We start from the raw sequence: 21,637 nt of genomic DNA on the forward strand, positions 1-21,637 counted from the left end.
GCTTGGCTGGTTCAGTTGGTAGTGTGTGCAACTCTTGATATCAGGGTCATAAGTTCAAGTCCCACGTTGGGAGTAGAGTTTACTTTGTATAGCAGTGTGTGTGTGTGTGTGTGTGTGTGTGTGTGTGTGTATACCAGCAAGAAAATAACAGTGTTGGCAAGGATGTAGAGAAGCTGGAACCCTTGTGTGTTGCTGGTGGAAATGTGAAATGGCTCTACTGCTGTGGAAAACAGTATGGCAATTCCTCAAAAAATTAAATGGAAGTACCATATGATCCAGCAATTTCACTTCTGGCTATATACCCCAACAAAATGAAAACAGAGACTTAGATAATTGCACACCAATGTTCATAGCAACATTATTTATAATAGCTAAAAAGTGAAACAATCCAAATGTCCGTCAATAAATGGATAAACAAAATGTGATATTCTTGGAATATTATTCAGCCTTAAAAAGGCTCTCTCTCTCTTAAAAAGGAATGAAATTCTGACACCTGCTACAACACGGATGAACCTTGAAGACATTATGCTGAGTGAAATAAGCTAAACACAAAAGGACAAATATTATATGATTCCACTTATATAAGGTGTTGAGAGTAGTCAAATTCATAGAGAAATTAGAATGGTGGTTGCCAATGACTTGGAGCAACAGGGATTGGGAGTTTGTGTTTAAAGTTCTGGAGATGGACGGTAGTGTGGTTGCAACATCCTGAACTTAACGCTACAGCACTGCACACTTACAAATGGCTAAATTGGTGAATGTTATGTATATTTTACCACAAATTCTTAAAAAAGAGACTCAGTGGATAAAGAAAATAAAACTTGTGTGACATTTTCTTTTCTGAGCAACCTGAGAAGATTAATTTAAAAATAGCTTTGTTGGGATGCCTGGCTGGCTCAGTCAGTGGAGCCTGCAACTTGATTTCAAGGTTGTGAGTTTGAGCCCTACGTTGGGTGTGGAGCCTACTTAAGGAAAAAAGAAAAGAAAAGAAAGTAAATGTGGTTTTGTTTAAGGAAATGAAGAATCTATGGTCCACCAGTGGAATTAAGAAAAACCCTGTAGCACTAGAGAAACTAGTAATGATGTTAGAAGAATTGATGTGTCCTTGAGAGAAGCAAAGGTCTTGCAGTTCACTCTGTGCATACTCAGAAAAATGTCCTTGACCTAAGAAATGACAGCTGAGAATGGAACCAAATTCAACATTTTAGTACAGCCAAGAACCAAGACTCTAGCATCAAAGCTGAAGATTACCAGAATGTTACAGGAATTGGTGGCAACAAGGGTGAGTCCCTTTTGAAAATAAGCAAACCATTAACCATCCTTCTGCCTGGTATTAAGCAATTCTAGTGAAGAGTAGAATTCTTATAATGGACATCTTTGCTGATCTCAGATAATTCATATGGAAATCAAAGGACAAATAGCCTAACCAAATTTGAAGGTGAAAAACAAAGTTGGAAGACAAATATTACCTGACTTAAAAACATTTATAAAGCTGGTTGGGATTCTTTCTCTTTCTCTCTCTCTCTCTCTCTCTCTGCCCCTCCCCCCATCAAAATAAATAAACATTAAAAAAATAATAAAATCTTTAAAAAATGCATATTACTGAGAACAGCCAACCTGAAAAGTTTGCATACTGTGTGATTCCAACTATGTGACATTCTGGAAAAGGCAAAACAATGGAGACAATAAAAAGATCAGTGGTCAAGGGGAGAGAGAGATGAATAGGTGGAGCAGAGAGGATTTTTATAGCAGTGAAGTCATTCTGTAGGATACTATAATGGTAGATACATGTCCTTACACATTTGTTAAAACCCATAGAAGTTACAACGTTAATGCAAACTATGGACTTTGGGTGGTAATGATGTGTCAATGTAGATTTATTGATTTTAAAAAAATGTACCACTCTGGTATAGGGTGCTGATAATTGGGGATGTGTGGAAGCAGAGGGTATATGTTAACTCTCTGTCCTTTCCCTTCAGTTTTGCTGTGAACCTAAAGCTGCTCTTAAAAGTCTATTATAAAATACATGAGTCAAAAACTAATAGAACTGAAAGGAGAGAGAAATCTATCATTGTAGTTAAAGATTTCAATATTTCTCTCTCAATAGAGCAAGTATACAGAAAAATAAGTAAACATATGGAAGACATAAACACCTTTATCAACCAATTTGATGTAATTGACATTTATGGTACACTTCCTCAGCAGCAGAATACACATTTTTTTTCAAAAGTACGCAGAATATAGGCTATATTTATGGGCTGTAAAACAAGCCTCAGTATATAGTCAGACTGATTCAAGTCACACAAAGTATGTTCTCTGACTATAATGGAATTAAAATAGAAATCCATTAGGAGAAAGATATCTGAAAAGTCTTCAAATATTTGGAAACCAGATAGCATATCCCACATGGGTCAAAGAAATCAATCAAAATTAGAAAGTAGTTTGAACTGAATAGAAATTAAACAACATATCAGAATTGTTGGGATGCTACTAAAGCAGTACTTAGGGGGAAATTCATAGTACTCAACATTTTAAAAAAGAATAAAGTTATCAAATTATTGACAACAGCCTCCATGTTAAGACATTAGACAAAGAATAACAAATTAAACCTAAAATAAGCAAAAGAAATGAAAATGTTTCTATTAAACAATTTTTTTAACGTTTATTTATTTTGAAAGAGAGAGCGAGAGAGAGAGAGCGCTCAAGACAGGGAGGGGCAGAGAGAGAGGGAGACAGAATCCCAAGCAGGCTCTGTGCTGCCCATGGGGCTCAACATGGAGCTCAAAGTAGGGTTTGAAGTGAGACTTGAAGTGGGGCTCAAACTCAAGAACCATGAGATCATGACCTGCGCTGAAACCAAGAGTCAGATGCTTAACCTACTGAACCACCCACACACCCTTAAAGATTTTACTTTTAAGCAATCTCTGCACCCAATATGGGACTCAAACTGACAACCCTGAGATCAAGAGTTGCTTGCTCTTCTGACTGAGCTAGCCAGGCACCCCTCCATAATACGCATTTAAGTTTCCTCATGTCTTTGCATGGCTTGATAGCTCATTTCTTATAGCTCTGAATAATATTCTATTGTCTGGATAGACCACAGTTTATTTTGTCCATTTCCCTACTGAAGGGCATTTTGGTTGCTTCCAAGTTTTGGCAATTATGAATAAAGCTGTTATTAACATCACTGTGCAAGTTTTTATGTGGATATAAGTTTTCAGCTCATTTGGGTAAACAGCAAGAAGCATGACCATTGGATTGTGTGGTAACAGTATGTTTAGTTTTGTAGAAATTGTCAAACTGTCTTCCAAAGTGGCTGTACCATTTTGCATTCCCATCACCAATGAGTGAGAGTCCCTGTTGCCTCTCATCCTTGCCAGCATTCAGTGTTGTTAGTGTTTTTTGATTTTTAATGATTCTAATAAGTGTGTAGCAGTGGGGGGCCTGGGTGGCTCAGTTGGTTGAGTGTCTGACTTTGGCTCAGGTCATGACCTCATGGTTCATTAGTTTGAGCCCTGAGTCAGGCTCTGTGCCAGCAGCTCAGAGCCTGGATCCTGCTTCGGATTCTGTGTCTCCCTCTCTCTCTGTCCCTCCCCTGCTCGTGTTCTCTCTCTCTCTCAAAAATAAATAAACATTAAAAAAAAAGTATCTCACTTTTTAAAATATAATTTATTGTCAATTTGGCTAACATACAGTATATACAGTGTGCTCTTGGTTTTGGGGGTAGATTCTCATTCATCTCTTACGCCCAACACCCAGTGCTCATCCCAATCTCGTTTTAATTTGCATGTCCTTTATGACATACGACATTGAGCATCGTTTCATATGCTTATTTGCCATTTGTATGTCTCCTTTGGTGAGGTGTCTGTAAAGCCCTTTGCCCATTTCTTAATCAGATTGTTAATTTTCTAATTGTTAAGAGTTCTTTGTATATTTCAGGGTGCTTGGGTGTCTCAGTCGGTTAAGCATCTGACTCTGAATTTCAGCTCAGGTGTTAACCTCACAGTTCCTGAGTTTGAGCCCTGCGTCTCTCTCTGCCCCTCCCCTGCTCATGCTCTCTCTCTCTCTCTCCCTCTCTCTCTAAATAAATAAACTTAAAAAAAAAAGTTCTTTATATATTTTGGATAACATTCCTTTGTCAAATATGTCTTTTGCAAATATTTTCTCCCAGTTGTGGCTTGTCTCATCATTCTCTTGACAGTGTCTTTTACAGAACAGAAGTTTTTAATTTTAATTAAGTCCAGATAATAATAATTATTATTTCTTTCATGAATTGTGTCTTTGGTGTTTTATCTAAAAAAGTTGTCATCATACACAAAGTCACCTAGACTTTATCCTATTTCATTTTCTAGGAGTTTTATAGTTTTGTGTTTTACATTTAAGCCTATGATTCATTCTATTTTTATTTTTTAAAGTTTGTTTACTTTGAGAGAGAGAGAGGGAGAAAGAATCCCACGCAGGTTCTGTGATGTGAGCACGGAGCCCGATGCAGGGCTCAAACTCATGAAAGGTGAGGTCATGATCTCAGCTGAAACCAATAGTCGGATGGATGCTAAACTGACTGAGCCACCCAGCAACCCAAGCCTATGATTCATTTTAAATCATGATCCCTGAGTGCCTGTCATTTTAGTATGTGTGACAAAATGGGGAGTTTACACATAAAATACTTCTGCATACTGAAGAACAGTAGTTATTTTGAGAAAAATCATTGGTGTAGTTATTTGAGTGATGAGCTGATCTACCTGCTTTTTTCATGTTTAAGAAATGAGTGAAGGTGGGGCACCTGGGTGGCTCAGTCAGTTAAGTGTCCAACTTTGGCTTGAGTCATGATCTCACAGCTCCTGAGTTTGAGTCCCACATTGGCTCTGTGCTGATAGCTCAGTACTTGGAGCCTGTGGATTGTGTCTCCCTCTCTCTCTGCCCCTTCCCCACTCACCTCTGTCTCTCTGTCTCTCTTTCTCTCTCTCTCATAAATAAATAAAAGTTTTAAAAAAATTACTATTTAAAAAAAGAAATGAATGAAGGTGGTCAAAGGGAAAAAAAGGAAGAAAAATCATTTATGAATATGACAGAAAAACTATGGTTATTCAGATTTGGGAATTTTCTTGAAAATGAACAAATTGAACCTGTCACTTAAGAAAAATAAGTGTATTAGGGTGCCTGACTGGCTCAGTCAGTGGAGAATGCAACTCTTGATTGGGGTCCTGAGTTTAAGCCCCACATTGGGCATAGAGCTTACTTAAAAAAATAATTGAGGGGTGCCTGGGTGGCTCAGTTGGTTAAGTGTCTGAATTCGACTCAGGTCTTGATCTCACAGCTCATGAGTTCAAGTCCTGCATCAGGCTCTGTGCTGACAGCATGGAGCCTGCTTGGGATTCTGTATTGCTCTCTGCCCCTCTCCTGCTTTCTCTCTTTCTTTCAAAATAAAAAAAATAAACTTAAAAAAAGAAAAATCTAAAAAATTAAAAATATAATTGATGATATTTGTTGACAATGATAAAATTTGAGCTTTTGAGTGAAAGAATTTTGGAAAAAGTATATCTGCCACCATGAGCTTGACAGCTTCCCAAAACTTAAAGACTTCTAAAAAAACCAAAAATACTAAGCTAGCTAGCTAAATATAAATAGACATAGATATATTTGACACTGTATAGTGATATGTGTCAACATTTATAATATCTACATAACCCAGTGAAACAATACTTCACAAATGACAATGATGTCACAAAATTATGAATGGGTAAATGATCCATTCAAAGTGCAAAATAGATCCATAAACTTTAGTGTAATAGAGAATAAAAAGTTTACTGATAATGTAGTTTTGTTTATTTATTTTTAAGCAATCTGTATACTCAACGTGGGGCTCAAACTCACAACCCCAAGATTAAGAGTCACATGTTCTACTGACTGAACCAGCCCAGCACCCCAATAATGTGGTTTTAGATTCTCCATTGCAACTAACCATTACAAAACTACCACTTGTTGACTTTTGATGTAGTATCAAAGTAGGATATCCACAGTTATCTAAATTTTATTTAGATACTTCTCTTATCCTTCATGAGGCTGGATTGTTCACGTTCTTCAACCACAACAATTTTTCATGATGAATTTAATGCAGGATCAAATAAAAGAATCCAGCTTTCTATTAACCTTGACATTAAAGACATTGGCAAAAAATATATATATATAAAGTAATGCCATTCTTCTCACTACATTTTTTTTCTTGTCTTTTTTTAGAGGGGCAACCAGAAGTTTCTTTTGTTTTAATTTTTTTTTTTAATTTACATCCAAATTAGTTAGCATATAGTGCAACAATGATTTCAGGAGTAGATTCCTTAGTGCCCCTTACCCATTTAGCCTATCACCCCCCCCCCCCCACAAACCCTCCAGTAACCCTCAGTTCTCCATGTTTATGAGTCTCTTCTGTTTTGTCCCTCTCGCTGTTTTCATATTATTTTTGTTTCATCTTCTCACTACATTTAAAAATTTTTTGGAAAATAGTAATTTTGTACAAAAAGTATATTAACATCAATGAATTTATCTTTTAAAAAGTTATTATGTTTTTAGTTTTGTAATGTTTATTTTTGAGAGAGAGAGAGAGAGAGAGGGAGATACAGAGTGTGAGTTGGGGAGGGGCAGAGTGAGAGGGAGATACAGAATCTGAACCAGGCTCCAGGCTGTGAGCTATCAGCACAGAGCCCAATGCAGGGCTCGAACCCACAAACTGCGAGATCATAACCTGAGCTGAAGTCAGATGCTTAACTGGCTGAGCCTCCAAGATGCCCCTAAAACATTAATATGTTAAGCATTTCTTAATTTTATTTTCTAATATAGTAAATCCTTATAGCAATATATATTAAAGCTCTTTGGGGTCCTCAGTAATATGTAAGAATGTCAAGGGATCTTGAAACCAAAGAATTTGAAAACCTCACCCCAGAGAAACAGGCTCAGTAGATACTTGGTCTGCCTTCCAAAGATCAAAGAGTTTGAGAAGTCTGTTCTATAACACTCTCCATTATAGTGGACCCATGAACCACATGGGTTTGAACTGCACGAGTACATTTAGATGCTGATTTTTTACAGTACTGTAACAGAATTTTCTGTTCTTTGTGATTTTCTTAACATTTTTTTCTCTAGCTTACTTTATTATAAGAATACAGTATCTAATACATACAGTATGCAAAATATATGTTAATTGACTATGATGTTGGTAAGGTTTTCGGTCAACAGTAGGCAATTAAGTTTTGGGGAATCAAAAGTTAAACGTGAATTTTTGACGGGGAGGGCAGTCAGTGCCCCTAATACTCCCCATTTCCTGCTTCAAGGGTCAGCTGTATATAGTTGGTATCTTAGGAGGCTGATGCCAGGCCCACCTACATTAGGCACCTCCCTCAACCATTGCTAACCAATCCAAAGCCAAAGTTTGTCTGAGAGAGGTAATCAGTATCCTCACACTCAGTGGGGAATCAGGACACCAGTCTTGATATTCTTAACCAACTGAGCCACTCAAGTGTCCCTCCAGTCTTGATATTCTTAACCTCTCCCATACTACCTAGTGTTTCGCTACTGTGCAGTTTTGACACTCAGGTGAGGCAAGATGAGACCCTGCCTTTCTGTTTCTCATTCCCAGCTCGTTCCCACTCTGGTGGAAGGATTTCCTCCTCCATATGTGGCAGGAATCTGTGCTCTCTGTGGCTTATTCTATGGTCACTTCTCTAAAAGGCATTGTTTCTTTTTATGTAGAAAACCTAGTTTAGAATTTCTGAGAAATACCTCTTTATTTTTCAAAAAATTCTGGCTTTCAAGACTATTGTCTCACTGTGAACTTTTAAAAAGTCTAACTTGAAGTGCAAAGCCGAGCCATAATTTCTTTGTTTTAGCCAGAGTTCATCTTTCTCTTCCCTCGGGCAATAAACTTCAGTCTCATTGTCTGAGGTTGGCGGGATGGGTGGGGGTGGGGGGGGTTGGGGGGAGAGGATGAGCTACCTGGAAGGGAAAGTACATTATTACCCAATAATTATGGATTGCAGGTGCTCATTAGGTTGAAGAAAAAGTTCAAAACACTGAGATCCAGGGTATCGAGTACAGCAAATCTGTGTGTGTGTTGGAATAGGAGATTTACCACCAGGTGAGTTAGAGAAAAAGCTCCATAGATTTCAAATGTCTTTCTCAGCTCTGCATATGTACATGTATGTTGAATCATAGAGAATTCTTTAGATGCAATTTTAAAGTTCTCTTCTTTTACTTTCAAGAACTGAGGAAATAGGACAGATGGAAAAGCAAGGGGAAGGAAGTGTTTTTGAAGCGCCATCAAGAGAAGGAAGAGTTCAGTAAGTGGTCTGACTTCAAATTATATTTCATTTGATGTCAAGTTATATTAAAATTATCAAATTTAAAACAGTACAGCTGAAGGGATAAACAAAGGCGTACCAGTATTATGTACTGCTTTCAGTGTACTTGGGAATGAAAAAAGTATTCACCTCTCCTCAATTTATTTGCAAAATGTATATTTAGACAACTAAATATACAGTTATCTCTAGTGTTTGTTGAGTCAATACTTCTCTAGTTTAAAATTTTTTATTTTTTTATTTATTTTTTTTTCAACGTTTATTTATTTTTGGGACAGAGAGAGACAGAGCATGAACGGGGGAGGGGCAGAGAGAGAGGGAGACACAGAATCGGAAACAGGCTCCAGGCTCCGAGCCATCAGCCCAGAGCCCGACGCGGGGCTCGAACTCGCGGACCGCGAGATCGTGACCTGGCTGAAGTCGGACGCTTAACCGACTGCGCCACCCAGGCGCCCCTCTAGTTTAAAATTTTAATTGTAAATAGTATTATTAGCAATCAAATATTTACTGAGCACCAACCATGAGTTGAGGATTGGGATGCTGTGGTCCTGGAGGGGAAGAAGGGTGAGAAGATGATGGCACGCTTACTTCATAAGTAGGACAGAGCCTCCCATGTCAGTGTTCAGTGGGCACTGGCCCTTTGTGAAGGGGGAAATCCAGGCACTTCTACTACTTACGGCGACACACCTACATTTGTATCACACACCTACAGTTTATGAAGTGCTTTACAAAACATAACACATTTCATCCTCACTACTCTCCTGTTAGGTAGAGATTATCACGCTTATGTAACATGTGAAAATCTGAGGCTTTGAGGGGATAAAAGTCCTCAGTCACACAGCTAGTCGGTAGCAGAGTTGGAGCGGAACCCCATTTCCTGAATCCTAGACCCAAGCCCACCGCTGCCTCCCTTCTGAGAAAGGGAGGGCAGGCCCCACCATGACCGTGGCCGCCTGCTTGATTTTGCTCCTTTTCTGGCATTATGATCTCCTGGAGGAATCCCAGGCTCCTCCAGGGGAAAGAAGCTCTACAATTAGACTAAATATAGTCTGGGAGAGGCCGCATCTCATTGGGACTAATTATCCCATCACCCGTCAGAAGAACAAAGAGTGAAGACTTTTCAGGCCTCATCATTTCCATTCCTCTCCCTGGCTTGGGCTTTCATGGGATGGGCCTGGAGACAAATGTGAACAGAAGAGACATGCTGGTGGATTGAGGAATGGCTGGGCTGCCCAGGAAGTGCTTCCCTTTCTAGCATAGTGCTGGCATTTAGAACTGGAAGGAAGCTGGCCTGATGAGAGATCTCTTGCTCCTGGAAATGCCTGGATGGGAGACGTGGGACAAGGAATGGCCCTCGGGACAGAGCAACTTGACAGGCAGTCACATCATATATTGATAACCTACCTTGCAAAGTCCTCCTGTTCTTCCATCTAGCAAACGTTTACTGAGCACATGTGTGAGGCATGTGGGGAGTTTGTTAAATATCATGCTGTAAGGAAACCCGAAGAAACCCTCACTGAGTCCCTAAGAGGTGAATTCAAAACCAAAGTTAGAAAAACTCAAGGGGAGAAAGATACTTTGGTCAAGACATGTGCTTGTACCAGTAAGCTTTGGGGTTCAGTGTCATTACTGAAGACTAATATGTCAAGGGCAAGTTTAAGCCATGAAATACAGTCTCAGGAAGCTTTTGCTAAATTCTTGTTTACATCAAGGAGGTACCATAGCACACCTAGCACCAGCCAGTAACACAAATGTTTAAAGTGAGGAATGATGCTTCATAGAACACACAATTCTGTTAGCCACAAGCATTACAAATAATTCTTATCAATTTGTCACTGGCTGTCATGGATGGCTGTGTGATAGAGGCATAACATCTGCAAGTAAGCCCAGATAAATTGTTTTATCAAAGAATCTGTAACAGCACATCTGTGACAAGTTCCAAGTAAAACACTGCATTGGAAAAAATGGTCGGCACGTTTCAGATCACATGTTTGCACGTTATAAAATCAAATCTCATTTCTTAGAAAAGGTACGTAGCTTGTTCAGCGTATGGGACATGAAATACAGAGTTCAAAGGGTTCACATCATAGTTTGAATCATCATCTAACCAGAGGAGTGGGGGCATGCGTGGTACTCACTCGTGGCTATTCAGGCTTCATCAATAACAGTACTGATAATCCGCTAGGATAAGGTGAATGGAAATGGCAAGACAGTCTTGCATTTCATGTGTGCATCCTTCTTCCCTTCCCGATGCATATGCTGTTTCAACACAGGATTCTGCTGCAGAGCCCAGCTGTGAACAAGTCAGGAGCTCCCACCTGTACCCGAAAACCGGAGGAGAGGGAAGTAGGCTAGAACCCAACACAGTGCTTCCGGAAAGCACTTCAGAAGGCAAAGGAGCAAGCTGAGGTGAGGATCTAGGGCTTTTTTTTTTTTTTTCAATATATGAAGTTTATTGTCAAATTGGTTTCCATACAACACCCAGTGCTCATCCCAAAAGGTGCCCTCCTCAATACCCATCACCCACCTTCCCCTCCCTCCCACCCCCCATCAACCCTCAGTTTGTTCTCAGTTTTTAAGTCTCTTATGCTTTGGCTCTCTTCCACTCTAACCTCTTTTTTTTTCCTTCCCCTCCCCCATGGGTTTCTGTTAAGTTTCTCAGGATCCACATAAGAGTGAACACATATGGTATCTGTCTTTCTCTGTAAGGCTTATTTCACTTAGCATCACACTCTCCAGTTCCGTCCACGTTGCTACAAAGGGCCATATTTCATTCTTTCTCATTGCCACGTAGTACTCCATTGTGTATATAAACCACAATTTCTTTATCCATTCATCAGTTGATGGGATCTAGGGCTTTTTGAAGCTGAGAAGGTTAAGATTGGCCATCTCCATTCTTCCTGGGCTTGTTAACCCCTTACTTCTTTGGTTTTTCTCCTCTCTCTCTCTCTCTCTCTCTCTGTCTGTGTGTGTGTGTGTGTGTGTGTGTGTGTGTGACCCACTCTTGCTCTCGCTCCTTCCTTCATCTCTCCCTCTCCTTCTGGCTTCCTGTTATTTTGCCTCACTCTTCCTTATCCTCTGCTTTGTCCAGAATTGTATTGCTTTGCTGCACAGATATGAGAAAACTACCAGATCAAAAACCAGTCACTCTAGAAGTCTGGGCTGCCTTAAAGACAAAATTGGATTAAGTATGCCCAGACAAGCTTTTAAAACACTTTGAAAAAGAAAGAAAGCCAAATGAACTGAAAAGTTGGGTTCAGTGCCCTTGAGGTAATTTGGATAATTTGCATATCTTGGTGGGGTGTTCAAAGGGTAGAAAAGACAAGGCCTTTTCCAGGAATATTTGTTTGAAAACTTAATTATTTTATTTTTATTTTAGAGAGAGTGTGTGCACAGGATCAGGGGAGAGGGGCAGAGGGAGAGAGAGAGAGAGAGGGAGAGAGAATCCCAAGCTGGCTCCATGCAGACGTGGGCCTCAGTCCCACGATCCTGAGACCATGACCTGAGCTGAAACTAAGAGTCGATGCTCAACCAACTGAGCCACCCGGGTGCCCCAGAAAACTCATTTCTGTAAGGGAATCAGTCAAATATAACACACAGAATATAGTTATAGTGCTGAGTGCCCTGTAAACAGATTCCCGGGTCCATTCTTTCTGTCCCTGAGAGGCTTATGCTTCTGGATTGAAAAACCCTAAGAACCTTCTCTAACACGGGCAAGTGTCATAGAGCCTGGAACAGAAGGGCTAGTTTTTCTAAGACTTGGAAGGATGAAATGTGTTTCTCTCCCTTTATGGCCCAAAATAACTGATCGTGGACTAAGCAGGCCCCCGAGACCCTGGTTTCTCAACATTGGCATATTGAAGTTTCGGGTCAGCTAGTCTGTGCTGGGGGGTGTCCTGTGCATTGTAGCTCGGCAACCCTGACCTCCACCCACTACGTGCCAGTAGCACACCCCTCACCCCCAGGTTATGACAACAAACATCAAAAAATGGCTTCAGACTTTGCCAGATGTCCCCTGGGCACAAAACTGACCCCTGTTGAGAACCACTCCTTTAGGGAGGAGGATGGAATATTCTGTTCCAAAATATACATATAAGATATTAACTTTTAAAAAATGTTTAGGAAAAGAGGATATTTTAGAAGAAATATGATAATACCTTCATAGCTTCCAAGGCATGGCTCCAAGCTGTTATTTCTGCTAAATTATAAGCTTTCAAGGGCAAGAACAATATGCATTTTTCTTATTTATTGCCATAGTCCTAGGATCCGGTATAGTGCCGGGACATAGTAGGTGTTTAATAAGCATTTGGGGGATGAATGCATGATTTATTGAGCAAATGCCGCATGCCAAGCACTCTGGCATGTTCACAACAACACTAATGGGATAGGCGTTAAAGTAAAACTCTATAATAGAGCAAATTCAGGTGTCGCATAATTGTTTTTCTCCTGGGTCCTGACCTTACCCCAGGCTCTTCTTTCAAACGGATGAGCTACAGTTCTTCCGACCTGCCCCTGTGGGAAGGGCCACAACTCCCTCCGGGGAAATGGGGAGGCAGAGAGTGAGTCTCTGTGTCTTCAGTGTTCTCCCAGCCAAATTTCCCTGGGTCCAAAAGACACTCTGGGCGCCAGCTGATGAGGACATTCCTGGAATTATTGCTCCTGTCCTGGGAACTTTAGCCAGACAGCCGCAGGACCCATCTCTGTCCCCATCAATATTTAAACCAGAGTAAACAGTACTCAGATGGCACCAAACCACAGCTGAGACTGGAAAGGACTTAGCTCATGTCGCCAGGACCCCGGAATCCAAGTATTTCATTACTTTCTCGGAATTGTGCCCTTGCGTTTTACAAGCTTGACCTCTTTGTGACCTACTCGTCACCTTCTGGTGGGGTTTTACCGTATCATCCCTATGGTATGTGTGAGGAAACTGAGGCCCTGAGAGATTCAAATCACAAAGCTGCTGTGTGGTGACCCGAGATTCAGACCCGGCAAGGTTGGGCTGCCAGACAAGACGGAGCAGTGAGCACGTACGCTTCCCCAGTGGAGCTGGCGATGGCCGTTTCTGCGTCCCATGTGTTCCCATTCCCTGCATGGTATGGGGTGGTGGGTCCTGTTGTCTATCGTGCGAGCTCAGGAGAGACAGATGGACGAGACCTGGCTGAGAGCCAATAGCCTCTGAGCCATGCCAGGCTGGAGTGCGGCAGACATACCGGGATGAACAGCAGGCAGGACCAGGCTGGCCTGGCAACAACAGGCAGAGACAAAAATGCAGCGGCCACTGAGGGGAGGAGCAAGGTGAGGCAGAGCCCAGCTGAGGAGCTTGCTTGGCACTTCTGCCGCAGGCCGGACCGCGACGTGGACCCCTGCATCCGAAAATGGGGGAGCAGGATGCCTGCTGTTAGATAAACCAGGAGTCTTGGCAGCTGCCCTGCTAGGGAGCGTGACTGTTAATTACACGCACATACAGTTGTTCGCGGGGAGGAAGCTAGTGTTCTTTACACAGATCCTCTTATTTTTTAGGGCTCTTCCATTCTTTTTTTTTTTATTTTTTAAGTTTATTTATTTATTTTGAGAGAGAGAGAGAGAGAGAGCACAAGCAGGGGAAAGGCAGACAGAGAGGGAGAGAGAGAATCCCAAGCAAATTCCTCACTGTCAGTGCAGAGCCTCACGTGGGGCTCGAACTCACGAGAGATCATGATCTGAGCCGAAACCAAGAGTCTGTTGCTTAGCAGACGGAGCTACCCAGGCGCCCCTAGAGCTCTCCGATTCTTTAAAAGTTGTTATGCTTGAGGCAGTTGTGTGGTCATCCGTCAGGCCGTGGATGTGCATCGCTGAGTGGTGCCAGATACTACAGACCAGGAGCCTGGCTGGTTAGAGAAGCAAGCACACCACCGTTTCTAGCACAGATGGCTGAAGCCACGATGCTTTATTTAGGGGGAGCCATGGGACACATGACTCCATCTTCCTTGACTGGGAACCGCACTGCAGGGGGGAAGCCAGGTCTGCTCTGGGAGATGGAGACGGAACAAAACAAGGAAATAGACCTGAAACACTGTCCAAATGAGCAGGTGGTCCCAGCTGTGAGCCAAGCAGGGTAGGTGCTTCCTGGAGAAGAAAGCAGGTCTGCTTGGCATGAAGAGGCCAGAGTGGCAGATGGGGTGATGCCATGGGATGGAGCTCACTGTCTCTCCCCTGCCCCCAAAGGTGGGGCTGCTGTGTGACAGCTGCATGGGCCTGACAGGACATCACTCTGGGCTCTCACAACCTTCACATCGCAATGTGCTCTCTTACTTCTGCAGGGGATATGATGTATGAGCAATTGTATGTAGTACATCCCATTCCTTCATGGTGTGAACTCATGTCATGTATTACTGTTAAAATTATTTCCTATTATTTCATTAATCCAATTCTGTTGATGCAGGGGAACTCAAATGCTAGGTCTTTCATTCTCATGTATCCTTTAATGCGTGGAAAGTTAGCAGTACACATATATTTTCAAATGTATTCAGGGGTGCCTGGGTGGCTCAGTCGTTTAACGTCTGACTCTTGATTTCAGCTCAGGTCATGATCCCAGGGTTGTGGGATTGAGCCCCGTGTCCGGCTCTATGCTGGGCGGGGAGCCTGTTTGGGATTCTCTTTCTCCCTCTCCGTCTGCCCCTCTCCTACTCATTCTCTCTCTGTCTCTCTCAAAAAAATAGTGTGAACCCTAAATGTATGCATGCTTGTTTTCAGCAGAGGCACTTAGCTCTGAAGCTGTTATGTTTCCCTTGGGCTGGTTTGAGTCCTACAATTATTTCCCGGCACTGTTAAATTACATATGCCATCAGAGAGTCCACTGTGTCCTTGATTTGCTATAATGGTTAAGGAGGTGAGAAGTGTCAGGTAAGGGCTTTGCGGACAGGCAGGATTTTGTAATGGTGAAGTCTCACCTTCAGCGGGTTGTAACAGGTTGACTAATGGGCCCCTGAGATGTCCACACCCTAATCCATGGAAGTGGTGTTGCTTTACGTGACAGACAAAAGGGCAGTAGGACTCTGCAAGTGTGATTAAGTTCAGGAGCTTGAGCTGGGGAAATGCTTCTGGATTATCTGGGTGGGCCCGATGCAATCCCAAGAGTCCTTGGAAGAGGGAGGTACGGGATCCAATGGGTAGAACACGATAGGATGATGGAAGCAGAGGGAAAAAGACAATGTGATGTGGGCCAAGGACTGAAGGTAGCCTCTAAAAGTTGGAAAAGCAATGAATCCTCTTTGAGAGCCTCCAGAAGAAAACAGCCGTGCAGACCTTGATCTTAGCCCTGTAGAACTCATTTTAGACATCTAACCCCTTGAACTAGATAATGATTATAAAATCATTTTGTGTTGTTTTAAGCCACCAAAGTTTTATACTTTGTTATAGCAGCAATAGGAAACTGATGCATGAATGTTTTCATCTCAACCCCACGACAGGAAAATGTATGAATCCTTCTTCTGGTTCCACCTCTTCCATCTGGTTGTAGAGCAGGACTCGATTTGGAAAGAAGGAGGGAACAATGCAGCTGTGTAGGGAAGGAAGGTCACATAAGAGCAGGCATCTGATCTCCTTTTTCTCTAACTGCTAAGTAACATCACATCCTCTGCATCCTGCCTTGCTTTGAAGTCTCTCCTCAGGAAACATGAAAGGGAGCCCCCCCCCCATGCCTCTGTGCCTCCAGCTGAGAGGTGCTGCATCGATCTGGAAAGACCAGATTGATCCGGAAAGACCAATCTAAACTAGTCCTGATATTGATTTCCTCGCAGCCAATTGAGGAATCTATAAGGAATAAATGAGCAAAGGAATATACACAAGGAATTCAATTAGTCACCAAGCACTTACTGAGCACTTTGGATTTGCCAAGAACTGCACTGATACCAGGGAGCCAAAGATAATGAAGCATAGTCCCTGACCTTGAGGAAAGGCAGATGTGTACACAATGAATTATAAAACCATACATAAAATTCTGTAGTAGAAGGATCAAACTTGCCTAGGAAGACGGGGCACAGGGACTAATCCCGATTAGCGGATTAGAGATAACTCCATTCGGGAAATATCTGATCTGGGCTTTGAAGGCTGTACAGGAATTTCACAGAGAAGAAGAAATCCGTGTTCCAGGCAGAGGAGAAAAGTCATGAAAACACATTATTTAGCAGCCTGCAGTCCTGCATCACCCTTCCCTCTTCTTTACTGTTACAAGCCCCTCATGTGGCTCCGCTAACAAAATAGCAGTTTCATGGAGAAAGAACGTAGGTAGGAGTCGTGTACAAAGGACCACAGAGACCAGAAATTGGCAATGCGGGGGTGGGGGGTGGGGACAGTTTCCTTCCACACAGAATTACTGGCCTCACATTAGTTGCCACGCAGCCTCCTCTTGGTTCTTTTGGCTCCTCCAAATCCGACACCTTGTCTTAGTCCCTATTCACACACAATCCACGGGGGGTGGAACATTTCACCCTTTATACCTCCGTGGAGCCCACTAAATCACTGCTCAGAAATGCATTTTAAAAACTATGAGCACAAGAAATTTTACAGAAAGAACAGAATTTGGTAAAAGTGTATTTTGCATGTAGCATTTCAACTTCTCTGGCTCTTGTCAGAAAACGTACCAGCGTTAAAAACTAACAAAGTTAGAAAGCTCACTTATCAAAGTGAGATCCCTATCTTCCCACAGACACTAAGAGACAGGAGCTCTGACTTCAGGTGTTGGCTGGAACAAACAGCATATTCCTTGGGCAGCCTTGAGAGTTCTTAGGCAGGCACCTTAGGTGGGGCCTCTGGTCATCCCTAGGATGTGGCCTCGAGATGTTAGTGTGTTTGTTCGAGACTATGTTAGTGTGTTTGTTTGAGAGTTTCTAGGCCAAGGTTGAGGCCTGGTTGAGAACAGGCTCAGAGGAGCCTGGCTGGAGTTTGGTCAAGAAGAGAATGTCACCACTCAGATGCTTGGTCTTGTACCTGATGACCTTCCAGGGCTTGTCCCTGTCTTCGAGACACTTGGGTCTAGTTGTTATTCTTGGGATCCCAAAGATAAACCTCTCAATAAAGCTTCCTAGTCTCCCAATACATTTTCCTTTATTTAAGCTAACTGGCTGGAGCCCACCCTCAACAGGAAGCAATCCTTAACCAAGACAGATCACATTACCTACGTCAACACAGCCCCATACTTGTCATTTTTAAAGGTTAAATGGTCATTCCTTTTTGTTAATTTACCTTAGTTTGTTTTACAATGACTTAAGTCAATTCTAGTTTTTTTTTTTTATGTTTGTTTTTTATTTATTTTGAGAGAGACAGAGAGCAAGCGAGCAGGGGAGGGGCAGAGAGAGAGAGAGGGAGAGAGAGGCTCCCAAGCAGGCTCTGCACTGCCAGCGCAGAGCCTGATACAGGGATTGATCTCATAAACTGTGAGATCATGACCTGAGCTAAAATCAAGAGTTGGATGCTTAACCAACTGAGCCACCCAAGCACCTCCATTTCTAGTTTATACATGCATATGTATTTTATTATTGTATTATTTTTTAATTTTTTATTTTTTTTTAAATTTACATCCAAATTAGTTAGCATCTAGTGCAACAATGATTTCAGGAGTAGGTTCCTTGATGCCCCTGACCCATTTAGCCCATCCCCCCTCCCACCACCCCTCCAGGAACCCTCAGTTTGTTCTCCATATTTATGAGTCTCTTCTGTGTTGTCCCCCTCCCTGTTTTTATATTATTTTGCTTTCCTTCCCTTATGTTCATCTGTTTTGTCTCTTAAAGTCTTCATATGAGTGAACTCCTATGGTTTTTGTCTTTCTCTGACTGTCCTGTTTTTTTTTTTAATGTTATTGCTAGAGCTACCATGAACCTATGTTAAGAGTTACTTTTTCCTCCTGCCATAAAGTCAACAGGTGTATGGACTTTTGAGCTCCTGTCAGGCTGCCACCAGTTTCCTCTCCAGCTAGATTGCCACCAGCCCCGTTCCAGGGCGTCTGTTCTCCCACAGCCCCATCTAAACAGAGTTTCATTTTTATGGAGTTTGGTTTGTGTAATGGTACCTTGGAATTGTTTCATTAATATTTTAAAAATTCCTGCTGAGGTTCTGTGAGGATTAAATTTGGTAATATGCAGAGATACCCTAGCACAGAGCCTGGCAGGTAGGAAGCTATTAATACTGCTATTCACAGTTATTGAGTACAAAAACGAAGTATTGACTTTATATATTTGTGTTTTTTCTTATGTATTTGGGTTGAGGGTTGTTTCTCTTCTTATCTACACAGGCATACCTTCTCAGTCTGTGTGCTGCCTCCTGGCTCAGGCCTCAGGCCACTTCTCTTTTCTCGACTCACTCAATAGTGATTTCATTCCGTCCCATGTCCTTACTACTCTCCAAATGCTGGCAATGGGCATTTGCCTCTCTAGCCCAGACCCCTCTCCTGTTCTCCACACACATCTAACCACCTGCTCAATGTCTCTGCTCAGACGTGGCATCTCACACTTAGTAACTTCCAAAAGCTGAGCCCCTGCTCCCCACCAAAGCTCTTCCTCCCATGGCCCTTTTCCATCTCAGTGAATGGCAACCAAACCATTCGTGTGCTCGAGTTAAAAACTTTTGAGTTTTCCTTGACTCTTTTTTTTTCTCTCACTCATTCTCCACATCCCTGGCCTCCAAATCCTTTGGCCATTCTCTTCAAAATATATCCAGAATCCAGCAACTTGTCGCTACCCTGGCCAAGACACCACCATCTCTCACCTGGAAAAATCAGTCTTCCTACTTGTACACTCATGCACCCCCAGGATCTCAGCTTTGACCTTGGCTCTCCTCCCGCTATGGTCCTGCCTTCATGGTGAATGTACAATGGATGAAGGGGACACTGCTTAGAGTGACGAACCATTTGCAGAAGCTCTCCAGCAGGCTTCCCCTCACTTGGTCATCCCTAAACCAGTCATCAGCAAGAGGATCACTGCACTGACCTGGACTAATCAGGATCACCCCTGAGCAGTGCTGGGGACAGGGTTATCTTTTATGACAAGTAGATCCCTGAATAGCAGTGGGGCTCTGTTTGTTGAGGAAGAAATGGGGAACAGATATTGAGTAAATACCCAAACAGAGTCTGTCACAACGTGGGAGGTCAGAGAGTCGATAAGAGAATCCACTTACTTTTCTGAGCTGCTTAGTGTGGGTGGCCCTGGTTCCCCAGGCCTTGGCCATATATAGAGCATCAGAGGTCTGCTCCTGACCAAAGAGGGGATAGGGATGTGGCAGGGAACTTGGGTGTATTTCTGCCAACAGTAGGTTCCCACCTTTCTTGGGGGGTCCTTTAATTCAGGTCGATGGAAGAAGGTATATAATAGTGTTAGTATCCTCGGACTATGTGACAAATTGCCACACACTGGGGCTTAAAACAACAGAAATTTATCCTCGCTCAGTTCTAGAGCCTGGGAGTCAGAAATCAGGGTGTTAGCAGGGCCAGGCTCTCCCAAGGCTCTAGGGGAAAAATCGGCACTGTCAGGGCAGAGCCCGATGCAGGGCTCAAACTCACGAACCCGCGAGATCGTGACCTTAGCCGAAGTCAGATGCTTAATGGACCGAGCCCCAGGTACCTCCAAATAAGGTCAACTTTTAAGGTCTAGGGGTTAAGACTTCAACAAATCTTTCTGAGGAACATGAGTGAACCCATAAAACTTATATTTAGAGTATTAATTAGAACCTAATTTTTCTTCACTTCTTCCTTTCTAATCTGAATGCCCTTTCTTTTATTTTCTTGCCTGGTTAGAACCTCCAGGCATTTATAAATTTCCCTCTATGTACTGTACTAGCTGCAGCCCATAAATTTTAGTATGTTGTACTAAAGTTTCTTTAGAAACTATTGTGTGTTAAGCCTTGACTTGAATTTGCTTTATCAGTATTAGTAACTGAAATTTCAAAGATAAATATGTATAAAATACATTCCTCACATTTATGTATGTGTGTATTTAAAAAAATTTTTTAATGTTTATTTATTAATTTATTTGAGAGAGAGAGAGAGAGAGAGAGAGAGAGACCACCAGCAGGGAAGGGGCAGAGAGAGAGGGAGACACAGAATCCAAAGCAGGCTCCAGGCTCTGAGCTGTCAGCACAGAGCCTGACGTGGGGCTCGAACTCATGGGCTGTGAGATCATGACCTGAGCCGAAGTCTACTGCTTAACCTATCGAGCCACCCAGGTGCCCCCTGTATGTATGTATTTATTTATTGAATGTTCCTTACTTTTCAAGAGTAAGAGTTGTTTACTGAAAAGTTTAGTAAACTAGTAGCCATGAACTGAGAGTTATATTGTTTATAGAGAGAGCATAAAGACGTTGTGTATTAACGTCCTCTCTTTTCTTTTGGTTGTTCATGCCTGGATTATGTCTTTCCCATTGGTGCTAACAGGGCCAAAGCTTGATCCCACTGCATGCATCCTGTCAGCACCCAGATTATAGATCCTGAGCTTAGGGGGAAGCAGCCACAACAGACCATGTAATCTTAAGACTATATATGAAATTTGCATTTTTCATTTCAGTGACCACTCTTTTAAGTTTTATCTGCAAGTCAGCAACTTTTTGGCTTCTTACTCATCTTCATCTTGCAGAACCATTTTTAAGACTCATGGGTAGAATTAACTCAATGATAGAGGGTTTATATTCTTTTTTTTTTTTTGTCAGTTTATTTGTTTATTTTGAGAGAAAAAGGGAGAGAAAGTGCAATTGGGGGAAGGGCAGAGAGAGAAGGAGACAGAGAATCCCAAGCAGGCTCCACACGGTCAGTGCAGAGCCTGATGCTGGGTTTGAACTCACGACCTGGCATCATGACCTGAGCCAAAGTCAGATGCTTAACCCACAGAGCCACCCAGGCACCCCTAGTATTTATATTCTCCAGCTTCCTAGGGATCGGAAGAGCCAAAGGCCGAAAAGGGAAGCTTCACAACGGCATCGTATCTTCCATCGTTTCCCTTGGAAAAAGATGCTTTTCTTCACCTTCCCCCAGCTTTCTTCTCCACAGCACCCAACATCTCTGTGGAGCTAATGCTCTTCCAGGTCACAGGCATTCCCCTGTGTACCCCACGCGGGCTCCCTGCCTCCAGCCAAGTCCTCTGAATCTCTAATTACATCCCAGGAACCAACATTCTCCTCTGCCCTCTCTCCCCAAGGAAAGATGTCTCTGCTGTCTCACTGAGCTCCCTGCAGGGAAACTGACTCTCAGGTGAGTGTTTCTCTGACTGCGTTTCCTGGCATAGCAACACCACTTCATGCGAGTTCACCCGGGAGTGACCAGCCCCTGG

General features: G+C 42.5%; 1 long non-coding RNA gene across 1 annotated transcript; it reads left to right on the forward strand.

Moving 5' to 3' along the window:
- Positions 1-8,266: 8,266 nt before the first annotated feature.
- Positions 8,267-21,637, forward strand: LOC115511056. Its single transcript, XR_004343483.1, has 3 exons — positions 8,267-8,330; positions 10,622-10,757; positions 21,506-21,637. It is a non-coding gene; the product is annotated as an uncharacterized LOC115511056 (long non-coding RNA).

The sequence above is a fragment of the Lynx canadensis genome, chromosome A3 (assembly GCF_007474595.2).
Source record: "Lynx canadensis isolate LIC74 chromosome A3, mLynCan4.pri.v2, whole genome shotgun sequence".
In the NCBI taxonomy this organism is placed as follows: Eukaryota; Metazoa; Chordata; class Mammalia; order Carnivora; family Felidae; genus Lynx; species Lynx canadensis.